Below are 16,262 nucleotides of genomic sequence, written 5' to 3' on the forward strand. Positions count from 1 at the left end.
TCGCTTTAAGTCAGAGTTGTATTGATAGAGGGCTAAACTTCTGTCACTGTGTGTTCTCTCTTGTAGCTGTAAACTGTTTTTACCTGACCCAGTTCTGCCCGTTTGTTCCATGACAAAACGGTATGAATTTAACTAATACTGATCAATTTGGCTTTCTGGAAGATGTCTCTTTACATGTGGTTGGAAATACTGCATGGTATTACCTGCATGTATTTACAGTGTAAATGGTCCTAAAGTGTTGTAGTGCCTTTTTTCTCATTGCAGTAACTGTTGGAGATGAGAGCTTATTTAATGAAGGGACTTGAGAGAGGTGCAAATGGAGATGGTGAATTTTTTTGTTGATTCATAATTCAAGGTGAAATGGCTATATTTAACCACTGACTTAGCTATAGGAGCATAAGTTTTGTATTTCAGTCCTTGCTTTCTATTAGGTTATATAAGTTATATCTCTTGACAAAAATATGGACGTGTAAAAGTATCTCATGTTTTACCTGTGACATAATAGTCTTGAGTAGATATGGAAGTGAATGCAGAAGATAGGCCAACAGTTTAGGAATGCATATACCTACAAGTCTACTGCTGCTTGTTGATTTCTTTTAGCTGATAACTACCCAGAAGGGGCAGTTTAGACCTTAGGTCTGTGTCTCATTCACGTAATTTCTAAAAGGCTCCTTAAACCATGCTAGGCCACTTCAATGTTTGTTATCTGCTAAATCAGTTGGGAAGGGGGTCCCATTTGTATGTATGATGCGTGCTGTTTTGCTGAGCAGATGTACTCTCTTTAGGCAATTGACTGTAGTTATTTTGTGATGTGGTTTACTCATTTCATGTAGACAAGCAACTTAATGCAGAGAGGAAATGAAAAAGATACCCTTGTCAGATGCTTAGTGATCCTTGAACAACTGATTATGATAAAGGTGGAAGATAAATATCAAGTCACTGCTTTCAGGTGAGGTGATTTTACATAATTACACATTTTGGAAAACATTCTGTGATGTATTTATTTCTGGTTGCATAGAGATTTAGGTTATGGAACTTGATTAACTGTTCACTTATATTAATGCATCTGAATTCTTTGAAGATAAGTGTGAGGGATAAGGCACTTAAAATTAAAAATAACATTTGATGACTTAAAAATAGTTAATGAATACATGTAAAAAAATAAAGATCTACCTTTTATTTTAAAAAATTACATAGTTATATACAGTCTTTTAAAAAATACTAGTTTTGACAATTTTCCTTCCTACAAGCAAGCTTTCCACTTGTTCTTAGCCGCCTTATATTTTCAACAGGGAGCTTAAAAAGTCTTAACTGCAACTCCAAGTTTAGAAGTTTCTGAAACAGTAAGTTTTGAATAAGCTTTCTGGGAGCTTCATTGAAAAATAAACTGATTTTTCTTAAATAATCATGCTGGCTAGCAGTTATGGGTGAGATAAACAATTCCTTTTAAAAAAGAGGCAAAAACTCACACACAACATCCAAGGTAAGAAGACTTTTCCAGTGCGAGAGCGGTAACTGGAGAATCAAAACTTGAATTACAATTCTCATTTTTCTCTCTCTTTTAATTCTGACTCTGAACCAGATTCAACAGATAGCTGTCTTCTGAGAACAGCTGACAGAAGCTTTATTACATCAGCTGCTGGTTGCAAGTGTTACTGAATTGTAGTAGGCTTTGATGGTTCAAGTTACGGAAATCTTGAACTGGTGCCATTGAAACTTATAGCTATATTGTTTTGGTTTGTATTGTACAGAACCTACTGCTTAGTTGATGATTTTTTTCCTGGTATATTAGAGACAAAAGTATCGGTGCGTGTTGTATAGGAGCAGTGATGAGGCAGGAAGAATTCTTACTGAATTGATGTAATATGTGAAGTGAGGCGTAGGAAAAAAGATTGAGCTATGTTTGATGGAGCAGTTGTGAAGAGAGCAGTTGGAGCTACTTACAAAAGGAGAGAAATTGGGGATGTTGTAGAGAAGCTGGAAACTGTTGGCAACAAAATGGCTGAATAATAGGTGCAAAAATTCCCATCAAGTTCTCGTCAAATACAGCAAGTCGGAAAGTGGAAGAGGGTTAGAATAATGGAAACTTTTTTGCCTATATTAAGCAGAAGACTTAGAGAATAGAAAGTGTTCCCCCCGCCCCCCCCCCCCCCCCCCCCCGACAATCAAGGGTGGGATCTTGTAGGAGGAATTTCAAATAGTCTACAGGAATAAACATGAGATGATGACCCCTCTCCTGCAGAAATTGTTTCACATATCTCTCCTGGTAGGATTTCCATTATTTTGGGAGTATGTTGTTGACTCTTGATATGAGTCAAGGCTCAGCATAGTATGAACTTAAGTTTTTTAATTTCATATTCTATCTTTGGCAAGTAAGTTTAGTCTCCTAGCACTTGGTAGAATTCATAAACCCTTTGTGCATAAGCAAAGGATTCAAAGAGGTGTTTGTGAATGGCAAATTAGTCTGCCTTCAGCAAGCATCAGGCGAGAGAGAGATTGTTTTAGTAAGTTAGAAAAACATGAAAAAAAAAAAAGGAAAAGAGTTGATGGATTAAGAATTAAGGTTTAAATAAGAAAGACGTGTTAAATAGAAATGAGGGAAGTGATACAGAGAGAAGCAAAGGAAAGATATTTTAAACAATGCTGGAAAAAGAAATATTACATCTTTAGTAAATAGAAAGAATGGTGTGAAACCAGTAAAAGACAGTAGGAACAAAGATACAGGTTCTCAAAGCTAGTATTATGTACAAAATTGACAAATGTGATACTATAAAGTGGAGTGTTGAATGGTATGTGACTATGCTTTTTCGCTTTCAAGGGGTGTGGGGTTTTTTTGTGTATGAGCAGTTTTACCTTTGTCCATGACTTGTAAGTGTAGTTTTTTGACTAACAGATGCTGTGTTAATTTTTCAAGACCTATTAGTTGTTAGAATCTCTTTCTAAAATGTTTTGCATATTATTTCCATGTGGAATTCATGTCTGTGGCTTATGTAGTGGATGCTGCAAGTAAGTGAAATAACTGGCGACCTGCACCTTCTTTTTTTATAGTTTTACGGGGGCACTGATTTCCAATCTGCTTATTGAAACTCTGTACACAGTACCTTGGGGTGTATTAACATAGTGCTGTTTCCTTACTGTGCTGTAGTTTACCTTTCATAAATAACTAACCAACAGTTCTAGCTTCTTTTAATATCCTTTTATATAAAAAAAGATTAATCCTATAATAAATGACACCCTTTTAAATTTATTGCTGTGGTGCAAGATGTTTGCTTTGCTAGATGAAACAGATAATGAAGTACAGTACATGTTTTTTGGTGATATTAACAGAAGCGTGGCTTTTTATTAATTTCTTTTTTTCTTAAACAGCCATGCATGGAAATATGTATTAAAATATTTTGCAGGATTTAAATCTTAGGAAATATTTCAGTCTAGTATAAGTCAAGAGAGAAAGCATTTAATAGTTTTCCTTTGAATAACCTTAATATCAAAAGACAGCTGATGTTTGACCAGTATAGGAAATCTAAGAGCATCAGCTGTTTGTCATAGAAGAATTCGAACTTAAGTATCAGTATAAAATATTTCAAATTCATTGAGTTATTGTCCATACATTAAAGTATATATTGATGTGATAAAGAATTAAAGCAGTATATAAAATAAAAACTTACCTAGGAGATACTTGATTGAAGCTTTATCTGTGCTCTTGTCAGAACATACTGAGACTCACTCAGCAGATAGGAAGCTTTTTCTGTTTGAAATGCATTGTGCACTCTCGTCTTGTGATTTCTTTTTCCAGAGCATCTTGTTGTTCATTGCTGCTTCGTCTTGTGGTATTGGTTATTTCCAGTTTATCTCCAGGTATCTCCAATATCAGATTTCTTCCACATTCAGCATTTTTGTTTATTCTGCCCTGATCTTGTAACGGAAAAGAACCTGTGAACTTTGCATCTTCCCCCCCACCCCCAAAAAAGGCACATGCACTGACCCCAGTTAACTGAAATATTCACCCATTTAAAAAAACATTTAAAGATTTAGTATCTAGTAATTTCCATCTGTTTTCTGCAGCTATTCCAACACTGAAAAGTTATTTCCCTGCACATTTTGGTAGCCTTCATGTTTTAGATTTTTGCAGGAAATAGGCAGGATCAGCAGACATCAGGTCTTAACTTTTAACCCATGCGACATTATTCTGTGAAGGATGATGGTCTGCGCCTCTCAGCTCCTTATGCTTCTGTCAGACACAGATGTGAAATGCTGCTTTAGAACAGAGGGTGAAAAAAAATCCCAAAGGGGGTAGTGTTTTGTCATCTCTCAGGACAGTGAGCACGCGTGGCATCAATGAGTAGCAGATATGAGCTATTCAATCCAGTCACTGAACTGACAGGATGACGCTTTCATACATAATAGACCCATTAATTATTTCTTCTGATGGACAGCAGTGTCTACTAGGAAAATAAGCAGCAGATGATAATATTAGGTTTGATAGGTGCTCTGTGTTTGAACAGCTTGCCATCAAGAAATGAATCCAGGAAAAAACTGCTATTTTGGAATATAATCAGGTAAAATGAACCAGAGTTGTTTTGACATGGTAGATGTCATGCATAGGGTTAAAAACTCCATTCAGGTTAAGGTGTATTCATAGCTAGCTTTTCATCAAAAAGATATTCTAAAAGATTTGCTTTAAAAATCGTGGTTTGTGTTCTGCTTCATGTAGCCTTTCAATTGGGGAACCTGGCTGTAGTCTTGTGGTTTTTCATTTATAACTTAATGTGCAGATTAAGTCTACACATTGATGAGGGTTTTGTCTTCTCTTTTTTGTTTGCTTTCTTTTTTTCCACTGCAAAAAGAAACCTGAATGTTTTTAAAAAAATGTTTTTCATTTACGAAGGTGATGTTCAAACTTGTTACACACTTTGTATTAAACAAAGACTTTCTGACTCAAATCCATTTCTAATTAATTTAGGAATTTAAATTCTCTCATTTAATGTTAAATAACTACTCTCTTGAGGCTAATATGTAGGAAATAATATATATTGGAAAATGCACTTTAATGTGGCATAAGCCCTTTATAAATCTGTTCTAAAATACAATTGGTGAAATCTTCATTCACTGTACTTATGTTGTTAGGGGCAACGTATGCTGATTGTGGGGAAAATAATGCAACATTTGGAATTTTTCCTTAGAATATGGTTTCATTTTTTTCTCCCCTTGGAACATTATTTACTGTAACTTTTCTTTTTAGTTTCTTGACAAGAAAATGTTTACAATCAGTTTGTTTCTTTTTTTGCCTTCTGTACGTTGAAGGTGAAGAAGAGATAAAATGATAAAATAAGAGAAAGAAAATAGGCTATTTACTTTATAATCAAGGTGAAACATGAAGCATACCAAAAAGATGGTGGGAGAAGGCACTACTTCTATGGGTTTGTACTTGTTGATTATGAGTATGAAGAACCTCTCATAGTTTGCCCTAGTCTTGTTCCATTGAAACAGCAAAATTATCTTCATCTTCCTTGCAATGAATTGATGGAGAGCATCTGGTTAAAGCTTTTTTGGTGTATCCAGTCAGTAATGATGAGCACAGTTATGCCCTTATATCACATCAAGTAACTTTTGGAATACCTTTGGTCTCTAACTTGTATCCTATCTAGCTCCAGATGTAGTAGCAAGGTCCAAGCCCAGTAGCATACAATGGCTGTAACTTTAAATGTAAGCTGTCAATCTTATCTCTTTAGATAAGGAGTTGAGTTGCCAAGGATACAATGGGTACATGATGTAAAGTCCATGCTGAAAGTACTGGAATGAGGCATACTTCCTGAAATAATATTAACACTTTCTGTCTCATGATTTCTGTCTTCAAAAATGAACATCTGGAGTTTGTAGCCTAACCTGAACTGGAAGTGTCCTAAATTTATTAGGGTATTTCCAAAGGTGCTGATTCTCGTGAAACCCTTCCAAGTAGCTGGAATCTGACAAGGCACAATCTTCGTGTGTGTGACAATAATACAACATTTTACAGTTTGTATTCTCAGATAATCTTTCAGGAGACAAAGAACAAACACTAGTCCCGCTTGCAAATCCTAAAACAGAGCACTCGAGTATCTGCTCTGTGATTATCCCCAAAAGAAGTCCTGAAGTGCAAAATAATAGTCTTTTTTTAATACATATATGTGCGTGAGTGCACACATGCATATATATGTATAAAACCCACTCCCTCCCCCCCCTGCCTTCAAAACTACATAAGATGAGCTATTTGTATATTAATATCAAAAGTATTCTGCTGTCTCTAGCCTGGAGTTGAGGATAAGCTTGGACAAAGTGGCATGTTAAAGTTTAGGGGATGACAGTGATCTGACATTGTGATGTGCAATCTGAGTCTAAGATAAGGAGATGATTGGTGTTGAGAATTTTAATGCTGAAGACAAAGCTGGTTAAAATTTTCAGCCTTGAATATATTACAAAGAAGAGAAAAAATTCTGTTTTTAGCATAGTGTTCTGAAAATCTTTTCTGTTTGGTCAGGCTACAACAGGAATAAGCTATATTTATATAACATGCATAAATAAAGGAGGTAAATAATGTATCCAGTGGAGAGGGTTGCTGGTGAGTGAAGTAGCAAAAGCTTAAAGCATGCCCAACTATAAACTCCAAAGGCTCCATATAGTCATTCTTATGTCTGGATGTCTACTTTGTCACAGTTAGTGCTATAGTATGTGATTAATTCTTGCAGGATGTGGTTATCTTGCACTCACAAAGTGGCATGATGAGAGATTCCATGTCCATAAATAACATCAGTTGACATGAGTTTCTCATACCTCTAAACCAATAGCAAGGAATCACAGGGGACTGGCTACACCCCTCTGCTTCATTTCATTTGGTTCACAAGCATGTTGTTTTCTGCATTGCAACTGCAAAAAGTTGATTTATAGTGAGGAAAAAGTCCTGTATTTCTTGGACAGATTTCTGTTCAGTTCCCTTTGGTTTTTGTGAGTGGTGTTATGTCTGTACATGTTAGAGCCAAACCCCTCAAAATAACTACTGTGTAGTTTTGGTTAACAATGTATTGCAGCTCTGCACCTGAAAATCAGATCTAGGGGGAATAATGCACTTACCTGTTTTAAGAAGATTGCTTTTTAGAAGTTGCATAAGAAGTAAGCACAGAAGTCAGTTTTCTTTTAGAATGTTCTACATTTTAAGTGTGTGAGTATTTGAGGTGAAAGCTCGCTGAAATTTTATTGCAATCTCAGTGAGATTTGATATTTACAGTATCAAAACTGATAGCTTTGCAAATAATATTAAACCATGTACTACTGTCTGTGTTAGTCCATTTATGATTAATAATTATAGATTCTTCAAGTCTAAAAGGCCAAGTGTTACCACTACTCTGTGGAAGTAATTTGTCAAATAGATTAGGGAAAACATTTTTCTAATAAAGCTGAGTGATCAGTAAAGCCATACCTCAATGAAAAGTTTTTACAAATTATAAATTTGTGTGGTAACCACTAATGTTAGTACTGCAAATAAATTTGAAAAAAAAATAAGATACTGTGTTAGAGAACACTTCTAAGCATTTTCCTTTTTGAGAATTTTATCAAGTATTTATCATTTATCTAACAAACAGCTATGCATATGGAAATCCCATTTTTACCTTTTTTCCTGAATGTTGTCATTCACCTTTTATAGATCTGTATGATTACCTTTTTCAAGCGACTTGATAACTGTAGTGGTCGCTTTTCAGAGAAAAGTGGTGTGTTTATCAGAATTTGTAAATTGCTGAAGAGCTAATGTTCTGAAGAAAATGTCATCGTTATTGCTGCTTCTTTTGTTGCCTGGAAGTAGTTCTTGCTTTTGTGAACAAAATTACTCTCCTACTTATTCTTCAACCTTATTTGTTATTAACTTTTTCTTTGGGGGGTGGCGTGGGGTGTTGTGGCCTATATGAATAATATGAATAATTATTTCTTATTGCAGACTAAATAATTATGTTCTGTCAGTGGAATATGTGATTATCTTCCAGCTAAATTAAATTAATCTGCAAAACTGTAGTTGTCAGTGATCAATATAGAATACATTGTGTGGTTCTTAAAAAAAATAATATCAATAAATGCCTGTATAAATGAAAACAGTCTTTAAAGCTTTAAAATTTTGCAATCAGATAATTAACACTGAGTAATGTTTGACTTAAACTTAAAAATATGACAACCTGAATCTTAAAATTATTTTGAATTTAATAGGCATATCTGGTAGCTCTCAGTGAAAATTCTTTCTCATTACTTAAAATGAGACTGTTCTTTATAAAATCAGACTTACTCATAAAATGTTTTTTCCCTTTAGTCTGAAAACTGGTGTAGAACAGCAAACTCAAAAGAGAAATGGATTGAGATAGCTTAGAAGAAAAGGAGGTTTTGTTACCTAGGAAATAAGTGAGTGTAAGTACTTAGCACAACTCTTATCATGTCAGACATCGAAGGGCTTTTGTGTTTCCTAGATTTTAGTTATGGAAGTCAAGTTTAGATGAGACAAAGTGACTTTAATACGAAATCCTTTGAGAAGAAAGACAAATAATTTGTTTTCCGCTTTTCTAGTGGAACTGTTGCGAGTAGATGTATTTTTGACAGAGTGCTTTAATAAAAATGTATGATAATGATTTAACATTATTTGTAGGACTGTTAGTTGCTACTAACATTTTGTTGGAAATTTTATTCAGTGATACTTTACTGGAGTAATACTTGCAATTAAACTGTAGAATGTTTTTTTGGGAAAGGTAACCAACTTGCTGGTAGAGATTTTAATTAAACTGTTTCATAAATTATACTTTGTGCATTTTTGTGTATTAGAACATGACTGCCTTGCTGTGGTTTTTTCCCATTATTTTAATATTGGAAACACCCAAAGATTTCTGCTTTTGTCTAACACATTATTAGGATGGATAAGTAATGACTGTTTCACAAATATATGAGCTTCAGTTATATTTGCAATCACATTTTAATTAACAGATCAGTATTTGTGAACGTGCTGTCTAATTTAGTCAAATGACAGCAGGGTACTGTTACTAAACTATTCAGATTGGTTACAAATTATGAAACTATCAAAGATCGAACAGTTTTGCATAACTGTGATTTGTTAACTTGTGATATCTGAATATGTGCTCAGCAGATGCTGTCCAGATATCTTTCAATTGACATTATTTTTGAAGACTATTAATACGTGCATGCTCCAGGTGGATTATGACCTTGAGATTAACTTGTTTTAGATACTAAACTAATATGGAACCTCTTCCCCCCCCCCCCCCCCCCCCCATCTGTGTTAATGGGAAGTTTTGCAGTTCAGTTTTTTGTTGTAAAGGTAAGGAGTGATAACGCTGTGACCACAATTTTAGAAAAGTTTGTGGGGGGTGCTGTCAAAGATTTTGAAGTTTTGCTTATGCACACTCTTCCTGTTTCTCTCCCAACTTGATCATTCTAGTTGCCATAACAACTTCATAATAGCAGTGCATTTGCTGCTCTAGTTAAGGTTGTGTTAGCACTTCCATTATAAGCTACTGTTTTCAGGAATTTGTAATTTATTCACAGGCTTAAAAATGTCATTCAGTAAACCTATGTAATTGGCTTTTATGTACGGTACCAACTTTTTGAAAGCTGCTGTTGTCTGATCTCTGATGGCATGTATAAAATAGCATGTTCTTTCCAGTGTGTGGTGTGTGGATTTTTTTTTTTTTTACCAAGAAGTAGCAAAATATTTTTAGTCTAAAACTAATTTTGACTGGTTCCCATCTGCCAGAGGTATGAGAATCAACATGTTCTTTTGCTCTACCACAATGCTCCGTCACGCCTGTATCCAGTTATACCCATCTGTTCCTGTTAGTTAAAAGGTTACTGTGAACATGATGCTTTTCTGGGAAGTAAAAAAACTATAACCTTTTCAATAAGAGAATTTCATATCCCTTTAAGAAATAAGAGTTTGACATCTTCAATAGATTTATAATTAATTTTATGTTAAATTACAGCTAGCTGTATTATATGGTGGGTGATTTTTGAAATGCAAGAATAGAGGGGGAGTCTATGAACAAAAGCTAGTATTGAAAAAAGTTATTCATTATAGATACAGTTCCTGTTGTATAGTTTTACCAAGGAATTGTGCATAACTTCAATGCAGCTTTCTGAAATCTGGAGATTGTTTAAACTGGAAGACCCATCTAAGCAGTTACATAATTTGCTGATTTAGATCTGCTCTGTGCTCTCAAACAAGTGATTCCACTAGGAGTGTGATAAACGAGTTGTTCAAGGACTTCCCTTCACCCAAATGGATTATGGTTTGTCGTTGTGTTTTGGTTTTGTTTTTTGTTTAAACATAATAGTTTCAGGCAAATTTACAAGGCACAACACCAACTTGCTGCTCTGAATGTTTATGGATTGGATACTTATGAGGATTTGTGGGGGGTTCCCCGCGCCCCCCCCCCCCCCTTTAAAAAAATCCTATATTGCCAAATGTACTGCAAGACACTTGCCCCTAAAATAAAATTATGCCTTTTTGATGTATGACATCATGACATAATGTCATAGTTATACACTATGACAGTATGTTACACAATTTTAGAAACTGCTATGTAGTATCATTACTCATAAATTTCAAGGGAACAAACTTTCTTCTGTTCTTAATCCCTTATTGTTTTTATTTTACTTCAAATTAAAGTCATCATTTGCATAAAAGCACTTAAACGTGAAGCAAGTGTGTTCTTTTTTTAGTTCATCTATGTCACTTCTTCACTGTAATAACATCTAATTGCAGGTATTGAAACATTTGTTTGTATCACTTCAGTTGACTGATGTTTAAAAAAAAATCAGCAACATGTAACTTTAAAAGAAAGACTCATTTGTTTTGATTTTAATAGTCCGTAGTAAGTGTAGCTATTAGTTTCAAAGGCCAGTATCTTTGCTTTTATTTTTAAAAGAATATCTAGTTTAAACTTTGAATATACTAAATCTAATTAAATTGTCCTATTTAGAAGGTATTTGTTGAAGTGTATCCTACCTGAAGAAAGATTGTGCGTACTTCTCAACTGAAAAATACAGCTTTTTAAAAGCTCGTTGATGCCTTTGGCACAGACTTTCTGTTTGAATCTAGACAGGTGAAATATTCTGCTTGGATTTCTGATGTCCAGATGTTTTACCATTCTTTTATTGCTTTGCTTTTTAATATATTTTCCCCTTTCCCTCCAGGATCTGGTTAATATTTAGCCATTTTCTATTATATTTTGGAAATCATATTCACAAAATTGATTTTGGAGAGTTTCAGAGGTAAAACCTATAAATGTCCCAAGAAAAAACACTTAACTGCTGAATAAAGAAAGTACTTTTAAAAAGATACATCATAATGGTAGTTGCAAATTGCATCTCTTCTCCTAGGTTTTACAGAAGTTTGTGGTGGTTCTCCTATCATGTTCTGTTAGTTTCTACTTTTATTCCCTCCCCACCCCACCTCCTGAATTTACGGAACTTTGGATTTCAGAGAGTCCTTGTTCCTGGAGGATTAATTTAAAACCTTAGCATGAGTAGTTTATTCACCGTAGTTGTTTTATAGGTTCTGTGTTCTGGTTTGATTTTCATTTTAGAAGATTTTGGCCTCTCTCTGGTAAGTAACATGGAAACTTCTGCGTCTTTTGCAGATTTCATAGCTATCAGAAATAATAGCATCTCATCTCTGCCACTTCCTTATTTTGTGTAAATATCTGAAGAGAATCCTAGCTTAATATTAGCTTGGTACTGTTCTTCATAGTACACTTCAGGTGAGAGGGAATCTTGAAAGGAATAGTTTAATGTTGCAAGCTGTGGATAGACTATAGTCTGTCTGCATTTATTTGGAAATTTGTTATGCAACTGTGTGGAGCTATTACATTAGTTATAAGGGGTTGCTAGAAATTCTGTGTACCAAAGATCTTTCTCTTCTGTCAATGAAAAATGGGGTAAAAGATGAGGTTTGATGTCAATTGCATTTTGGAACAGCGGTATAGAACTAACAGAACTAATAAAGTCTGCGTTATTGGGCTAAGTTGTTCTAAAAGATCTTACATTTTTTTGAGGGTACATGCTGTGTTGGTCTCTAATGTAGTAGAGATTAGTCAGTGGAAGTATCATATATTTATGAAGGGAAGAATTAAATGGAATTACAGAAATCAGTTTATTTGTGTTTTTTTTAAAGCCCATGCTTCACAAATCATAAACCCAATTATTCATAAATACCTTAGTACAGCTTGTTTCTAGAAAGCAATCAGCTATTAGATTCCTTCTCTTCTTACTTCATGTTTTACCTAATTTTGAAAACGATTCCCTTTAATATTACATCATTGTATGTAGTACATACATTTTATGCCTTTGATTTCTAATAGATAAACATTCATTTCACTGAAATTATATTGTTCAGCTTAGGTTCAAACTTTATGTTTCAGCCTTATTGGAAAGGTTTCCTGGTTTTTTTTTTTTTCCTAGTATCATGAATGTTCTGTGTGAGCCATGTGTGTAGGTCTGATGCAGCAGATACACATCTGAAAACACATACCCATAACTCAGGTGGTTTTATAGTGGTGTTGTGTGGTCCTCATTCTCTGTCTTTGTGATGCAACAAATTCTGCAAATGAGCTGGGTTATCCTGCAAAGGACACAAATAAAATTTGCCAGTTTCCCAGTGAATGATGAATGATTTCTTGAAGTTTTCCATGAGAGGCAGAAAAACAGGTCTTATTCAAGAACCTCTATAATCTTCCTGTTGTATGTCTGTTTTCATATGAGTATTGTGTGGGAAAATGAATCCTTTCTTTCTGCTTTCAGACTCTGTGCAGAATTTTCTAAAGACTCATTTTATAAGCTTGGCAATCTTACAGTGAAATCAGTACACAAAAAAGACAGTTTGGGCTGCCTGATAATTAGGACAGAAACAATTAAAGGACTACTGTATAGTTTAGAATCTAGCTCATTATGCAATTCATAAAATAGTATTAAAATACTGAAATTTTAATTCTTGCTAATTATTTATGTTACTGTACAGTCTGTTAAGTAACTTTTTCTGGTTTATAAATTTTAATCCTATAATTTTGCCAGTTTAAAAACATCTGCTGGAGCCTTTGCAAGAAGTAAGAAGAAAAAGTGAAGTAATGAACTTGCTTTCACAGGCTTTTTAAAAAACAGTGCTAACAACAGATGATAAAAATCTAAAGGAGAAAGGAATCCAGTATTGCTGTCATTTGGAAGGGGAATATCAATGAATAAGGGACCATTGAGAGTGCATAATGAAAGACCACAAAATTGGAAAAGATGAGAAACTGTCATATGTCCCTACATCATGATGTACGTTGGCTTGCAGTTTTATATGGGTGAAGAGGTGTTCTTTGTTGATAGCTTGGTTCTATCGCATTTTAGTCAACACTTTAGTATTTGATCAAGGGATCCTGGGAGTTGATCTTTATCATCTTTGCCCTCTTGTGGAGGAGGGACCAGGATTCTTTCGCAGGAGAAGAAAAGGAAAATCACAGAGAAGAGATGCCTATTCTAAGGTAATCCATGAAAATAGGGGTTTGGGTTTATTTTTCTTTTCTCGCCCCCCCCCCCCCCCCCCCGTTCCTGGAGATTTATTGTTGCAGAGTTGGGAACTGGAGAAAAACTCACTAGAACTCCTTTATAACCAGTTATGACAGATTCCACATTGTAACTCTCAATTTATGAACTGTTCTAAAATTACTTTAGAATTTTGAGAAAGATAGTATTTCGGTACCACATGTATCTTTATGATTTTAAGGATGCTGTGTTTGTGGGAACTAAGGGAAGGAGGGAAAAACAGATTATAACGGATATTGTTTGCAACATAGTCCATCAAGTAACTGTCTATGCTTCAACATTTGAGTAATCAAAAGGAGGACAAACTAGCTTATATATAATGCATTACTTACCTGCTTACATGCTGGGTATTTTAATTATGCTCAGTTACAATTTTTTGAAGTGTATTTTAAAAAGCTTGTCAGTAAGGTTGTCCTAGGAGAGAAATAGTCTCTTGGTAAGTGATGTTGGTGTAATGCAAATAGCATCCTCAAACACCTATTTGGGCATGCAAGTCTGGTTTTGTCACTGTAACTACAGGTCAAAAAGTGTTCCTTGTACCCTTAACTGTTGATTAGTGGCCAGTGCTCCTTTCTACATCTGGTCTGAGAATGCACAGTAGGAAAGACCAAATAACTTTTAATAATTATCTAGTTATTTAAATGGTACTTGAGTGTAATTCTCTTCCATTTCCGTTCAACTGGGGAATTATGAAAATATTAGACTGTCTTTTTCATTATGTGCTGTTTTGATTGACTCAATGTATGAATGCATTTGTCAGTTGGATTATGCCTTATCGTGCTTTATGCCTTATCTCAGCCTTATTTTTAAGGAATCTTTGTATTTTCTTTCATCTACGCAAGTGTCAAGTATCAGAGGGGAGTGCAAGACTCATGCTTCTTTTATTCATTGCATGATCTCTTTGCATCCTGCATACTGGCAGCAAAAGACCACTATTTCAGTACCCTTCTGTTAGCCCATGTGTGAAGTGTACTTGGGTAGAAAATTAAAGATTTGCAGACTACAGGGGCATGGGCATCACGAGCTGGGTGACAGGCAATAGGGCTGTGCAGAAACACAGAGAAAGCCTCAGGCCACATTTTGTGGTACCTATAGGACAAGGGACATGCCTCTTAAACGAGCTGATAGAGATGTATGCCTGCATTATCACTGGACTGGATTGTCCAGTTCCATTGTTTTGCCTGATGCATGCACTTTCTACGTTTTATTCTAGTGTGCTTCAGAGAACTGCTTTTTGGGAAAGCCTGTTGTCTAGGTTGCCACTTGAAAATAGAGCCGAACACTGAAATTCCAACACTTGCAAAATAATACATCTAATCAGTTAAAATGTGTCTGATGGAGACATGACCGATTGTGTGATGAGAAAAAGCAGGAAGTTAAGCCGTGATTCTTTTCGTCCTGATCCTTCAAGTACCTGCAGGGTTGTCAGGCTTTGCTTCCTGCTGGGTGTTTGAATGGAGAAGGGTTCCATGATGATCTACTCTACCCTTTGATGGAATTGGCTGTGTATGTGGGTGGCCATTTTGTTCTGTCCTTTACCTCTCTAGGAGGTTTCTTTGACCTGCCTTTTCAGGATGGTACGTCCAGTCCCAGTCCCATGTTTTTTACAACTTAAATTAAATTTTTTGGCGTAGCCAAGAGGCTCCCCCCTGCCTCCAACCCTGGGGGGGGGGGGGGGGGGGGGGGCAGGGCTGGGAGGACTATTACAGTATTGTGAAGCCCAGTTTAAAAGAGACATAAAAATAAGAAATTAAATCTTAGAATATAGAAGTTAACTGTTATATGTGTACTTCAGCTTTTATTGGCTGGCCCAGGAAATGTAAAAGAACCACCTTCTAGAAGCAAATGGGACCTATGAAACAGCTCCATGCTTTTGCAGTACCTTTAGGGGCAGATCAAGGGAATGAGAGCAATTTCATACACTTTTATCAGTTGGTGAGATCCTAAGAATATTTTGAGACTAGTTTGTGTATTAGTTGAGACAATTAACAGACATTTGAGTCGTCGTCTTTTTTTCTTTTTTTTTCTTTTGTTAATATCATTCATTGGATCTATGGAGAGATATTCATGCTTCAGAGATCTCCCTCTCCATCATCCACCTTCCTGTTACCTCAGTAACAAAACCTGCAAAAATAACTTAAGTATATTAATAATATCTTAAGTATTTTATGGCTGACGGTATTTTCTGCCTAGGAGAAAAGAAGTGCTGTTTGCTGAACTAATTAAAGACAACATTTACCTCCAACAGCCTAAGAGATTTTGCTATCTGTAGAAACACCTTGGTGAACAATCTCAGCTTTGAAGGTAGTCCAAATGAGGATGGCTGAGTATAAAACATACCTTCTGTTATAAAGCAAGGTTTCTTTTGATCAGGAGATGATGAATGTACTGTTGGTATAACAGAATATAGTTGTATAATTGGAATGAGAGTCACTGAAAATGTATGTTGAGCATGTTATTTAGACATTTGATTTTCTATGTGTGTGTCAAATCACTGTCATCTTCTCTGTAGACCATGCTGATGGGACAACTTCAATATTTATTGTAGTATTTTGAGATAATCCATAGGACATACATTCAAAAATGTTAAATCAAACCTCAGTTAAAGAGTGGAAACAACATATGGCCATTTAGGAGCCCTTTATTTGATGTTCTGGGAGTAA

The 16,262-nt window shown here is 35.2% G+C and overlaps 2 protein-coding genes across 4 annotated transcripts in view; one reads left to right on the plus strand and one right to left on the minus strand.

Moving 5' to 3' along the window:
• Positions 1-4,233, minus strand: part of CHRM5 (cholinergic receptor muscarinic 5) — a 47,233-nt gene extending 43,000 nt beyond the window's left edge. The window contains exon 1 of the mRNA XM_005441080.3: positions 3,666-4,233. The gene's annotated coding sequence lies outside the window, so the exon portion shown is untranslated. The remainder of the gene's footprint in view (positions 1-3,665) is intronic.
• The window catches only part of AVEN (apoptosis and caspase activation inhibitor), a 94,732-nt gene that overhangs the window by 35,273 nt on the left and 43,197 nt on the right, over positions 1-16,262 (plus strand). The gene's annotated exons all lie outside the window — the stretch shown is intronic.

Source organism: Falco cherrug, chromosome 7 (genome assembly GCF_023634085.1).
Source record: "Falco cherrug isolate bFalChe1 chromosome 7, bFalChe1.pri, whole genome shotgun sequence".
Classification (NCBI taxonomy): domain Eukaryota; kingdom Metazoa; phylum Chordata; class Aves; order Falconiformes; family Falconidae; genus Falco; species Falco cherrug.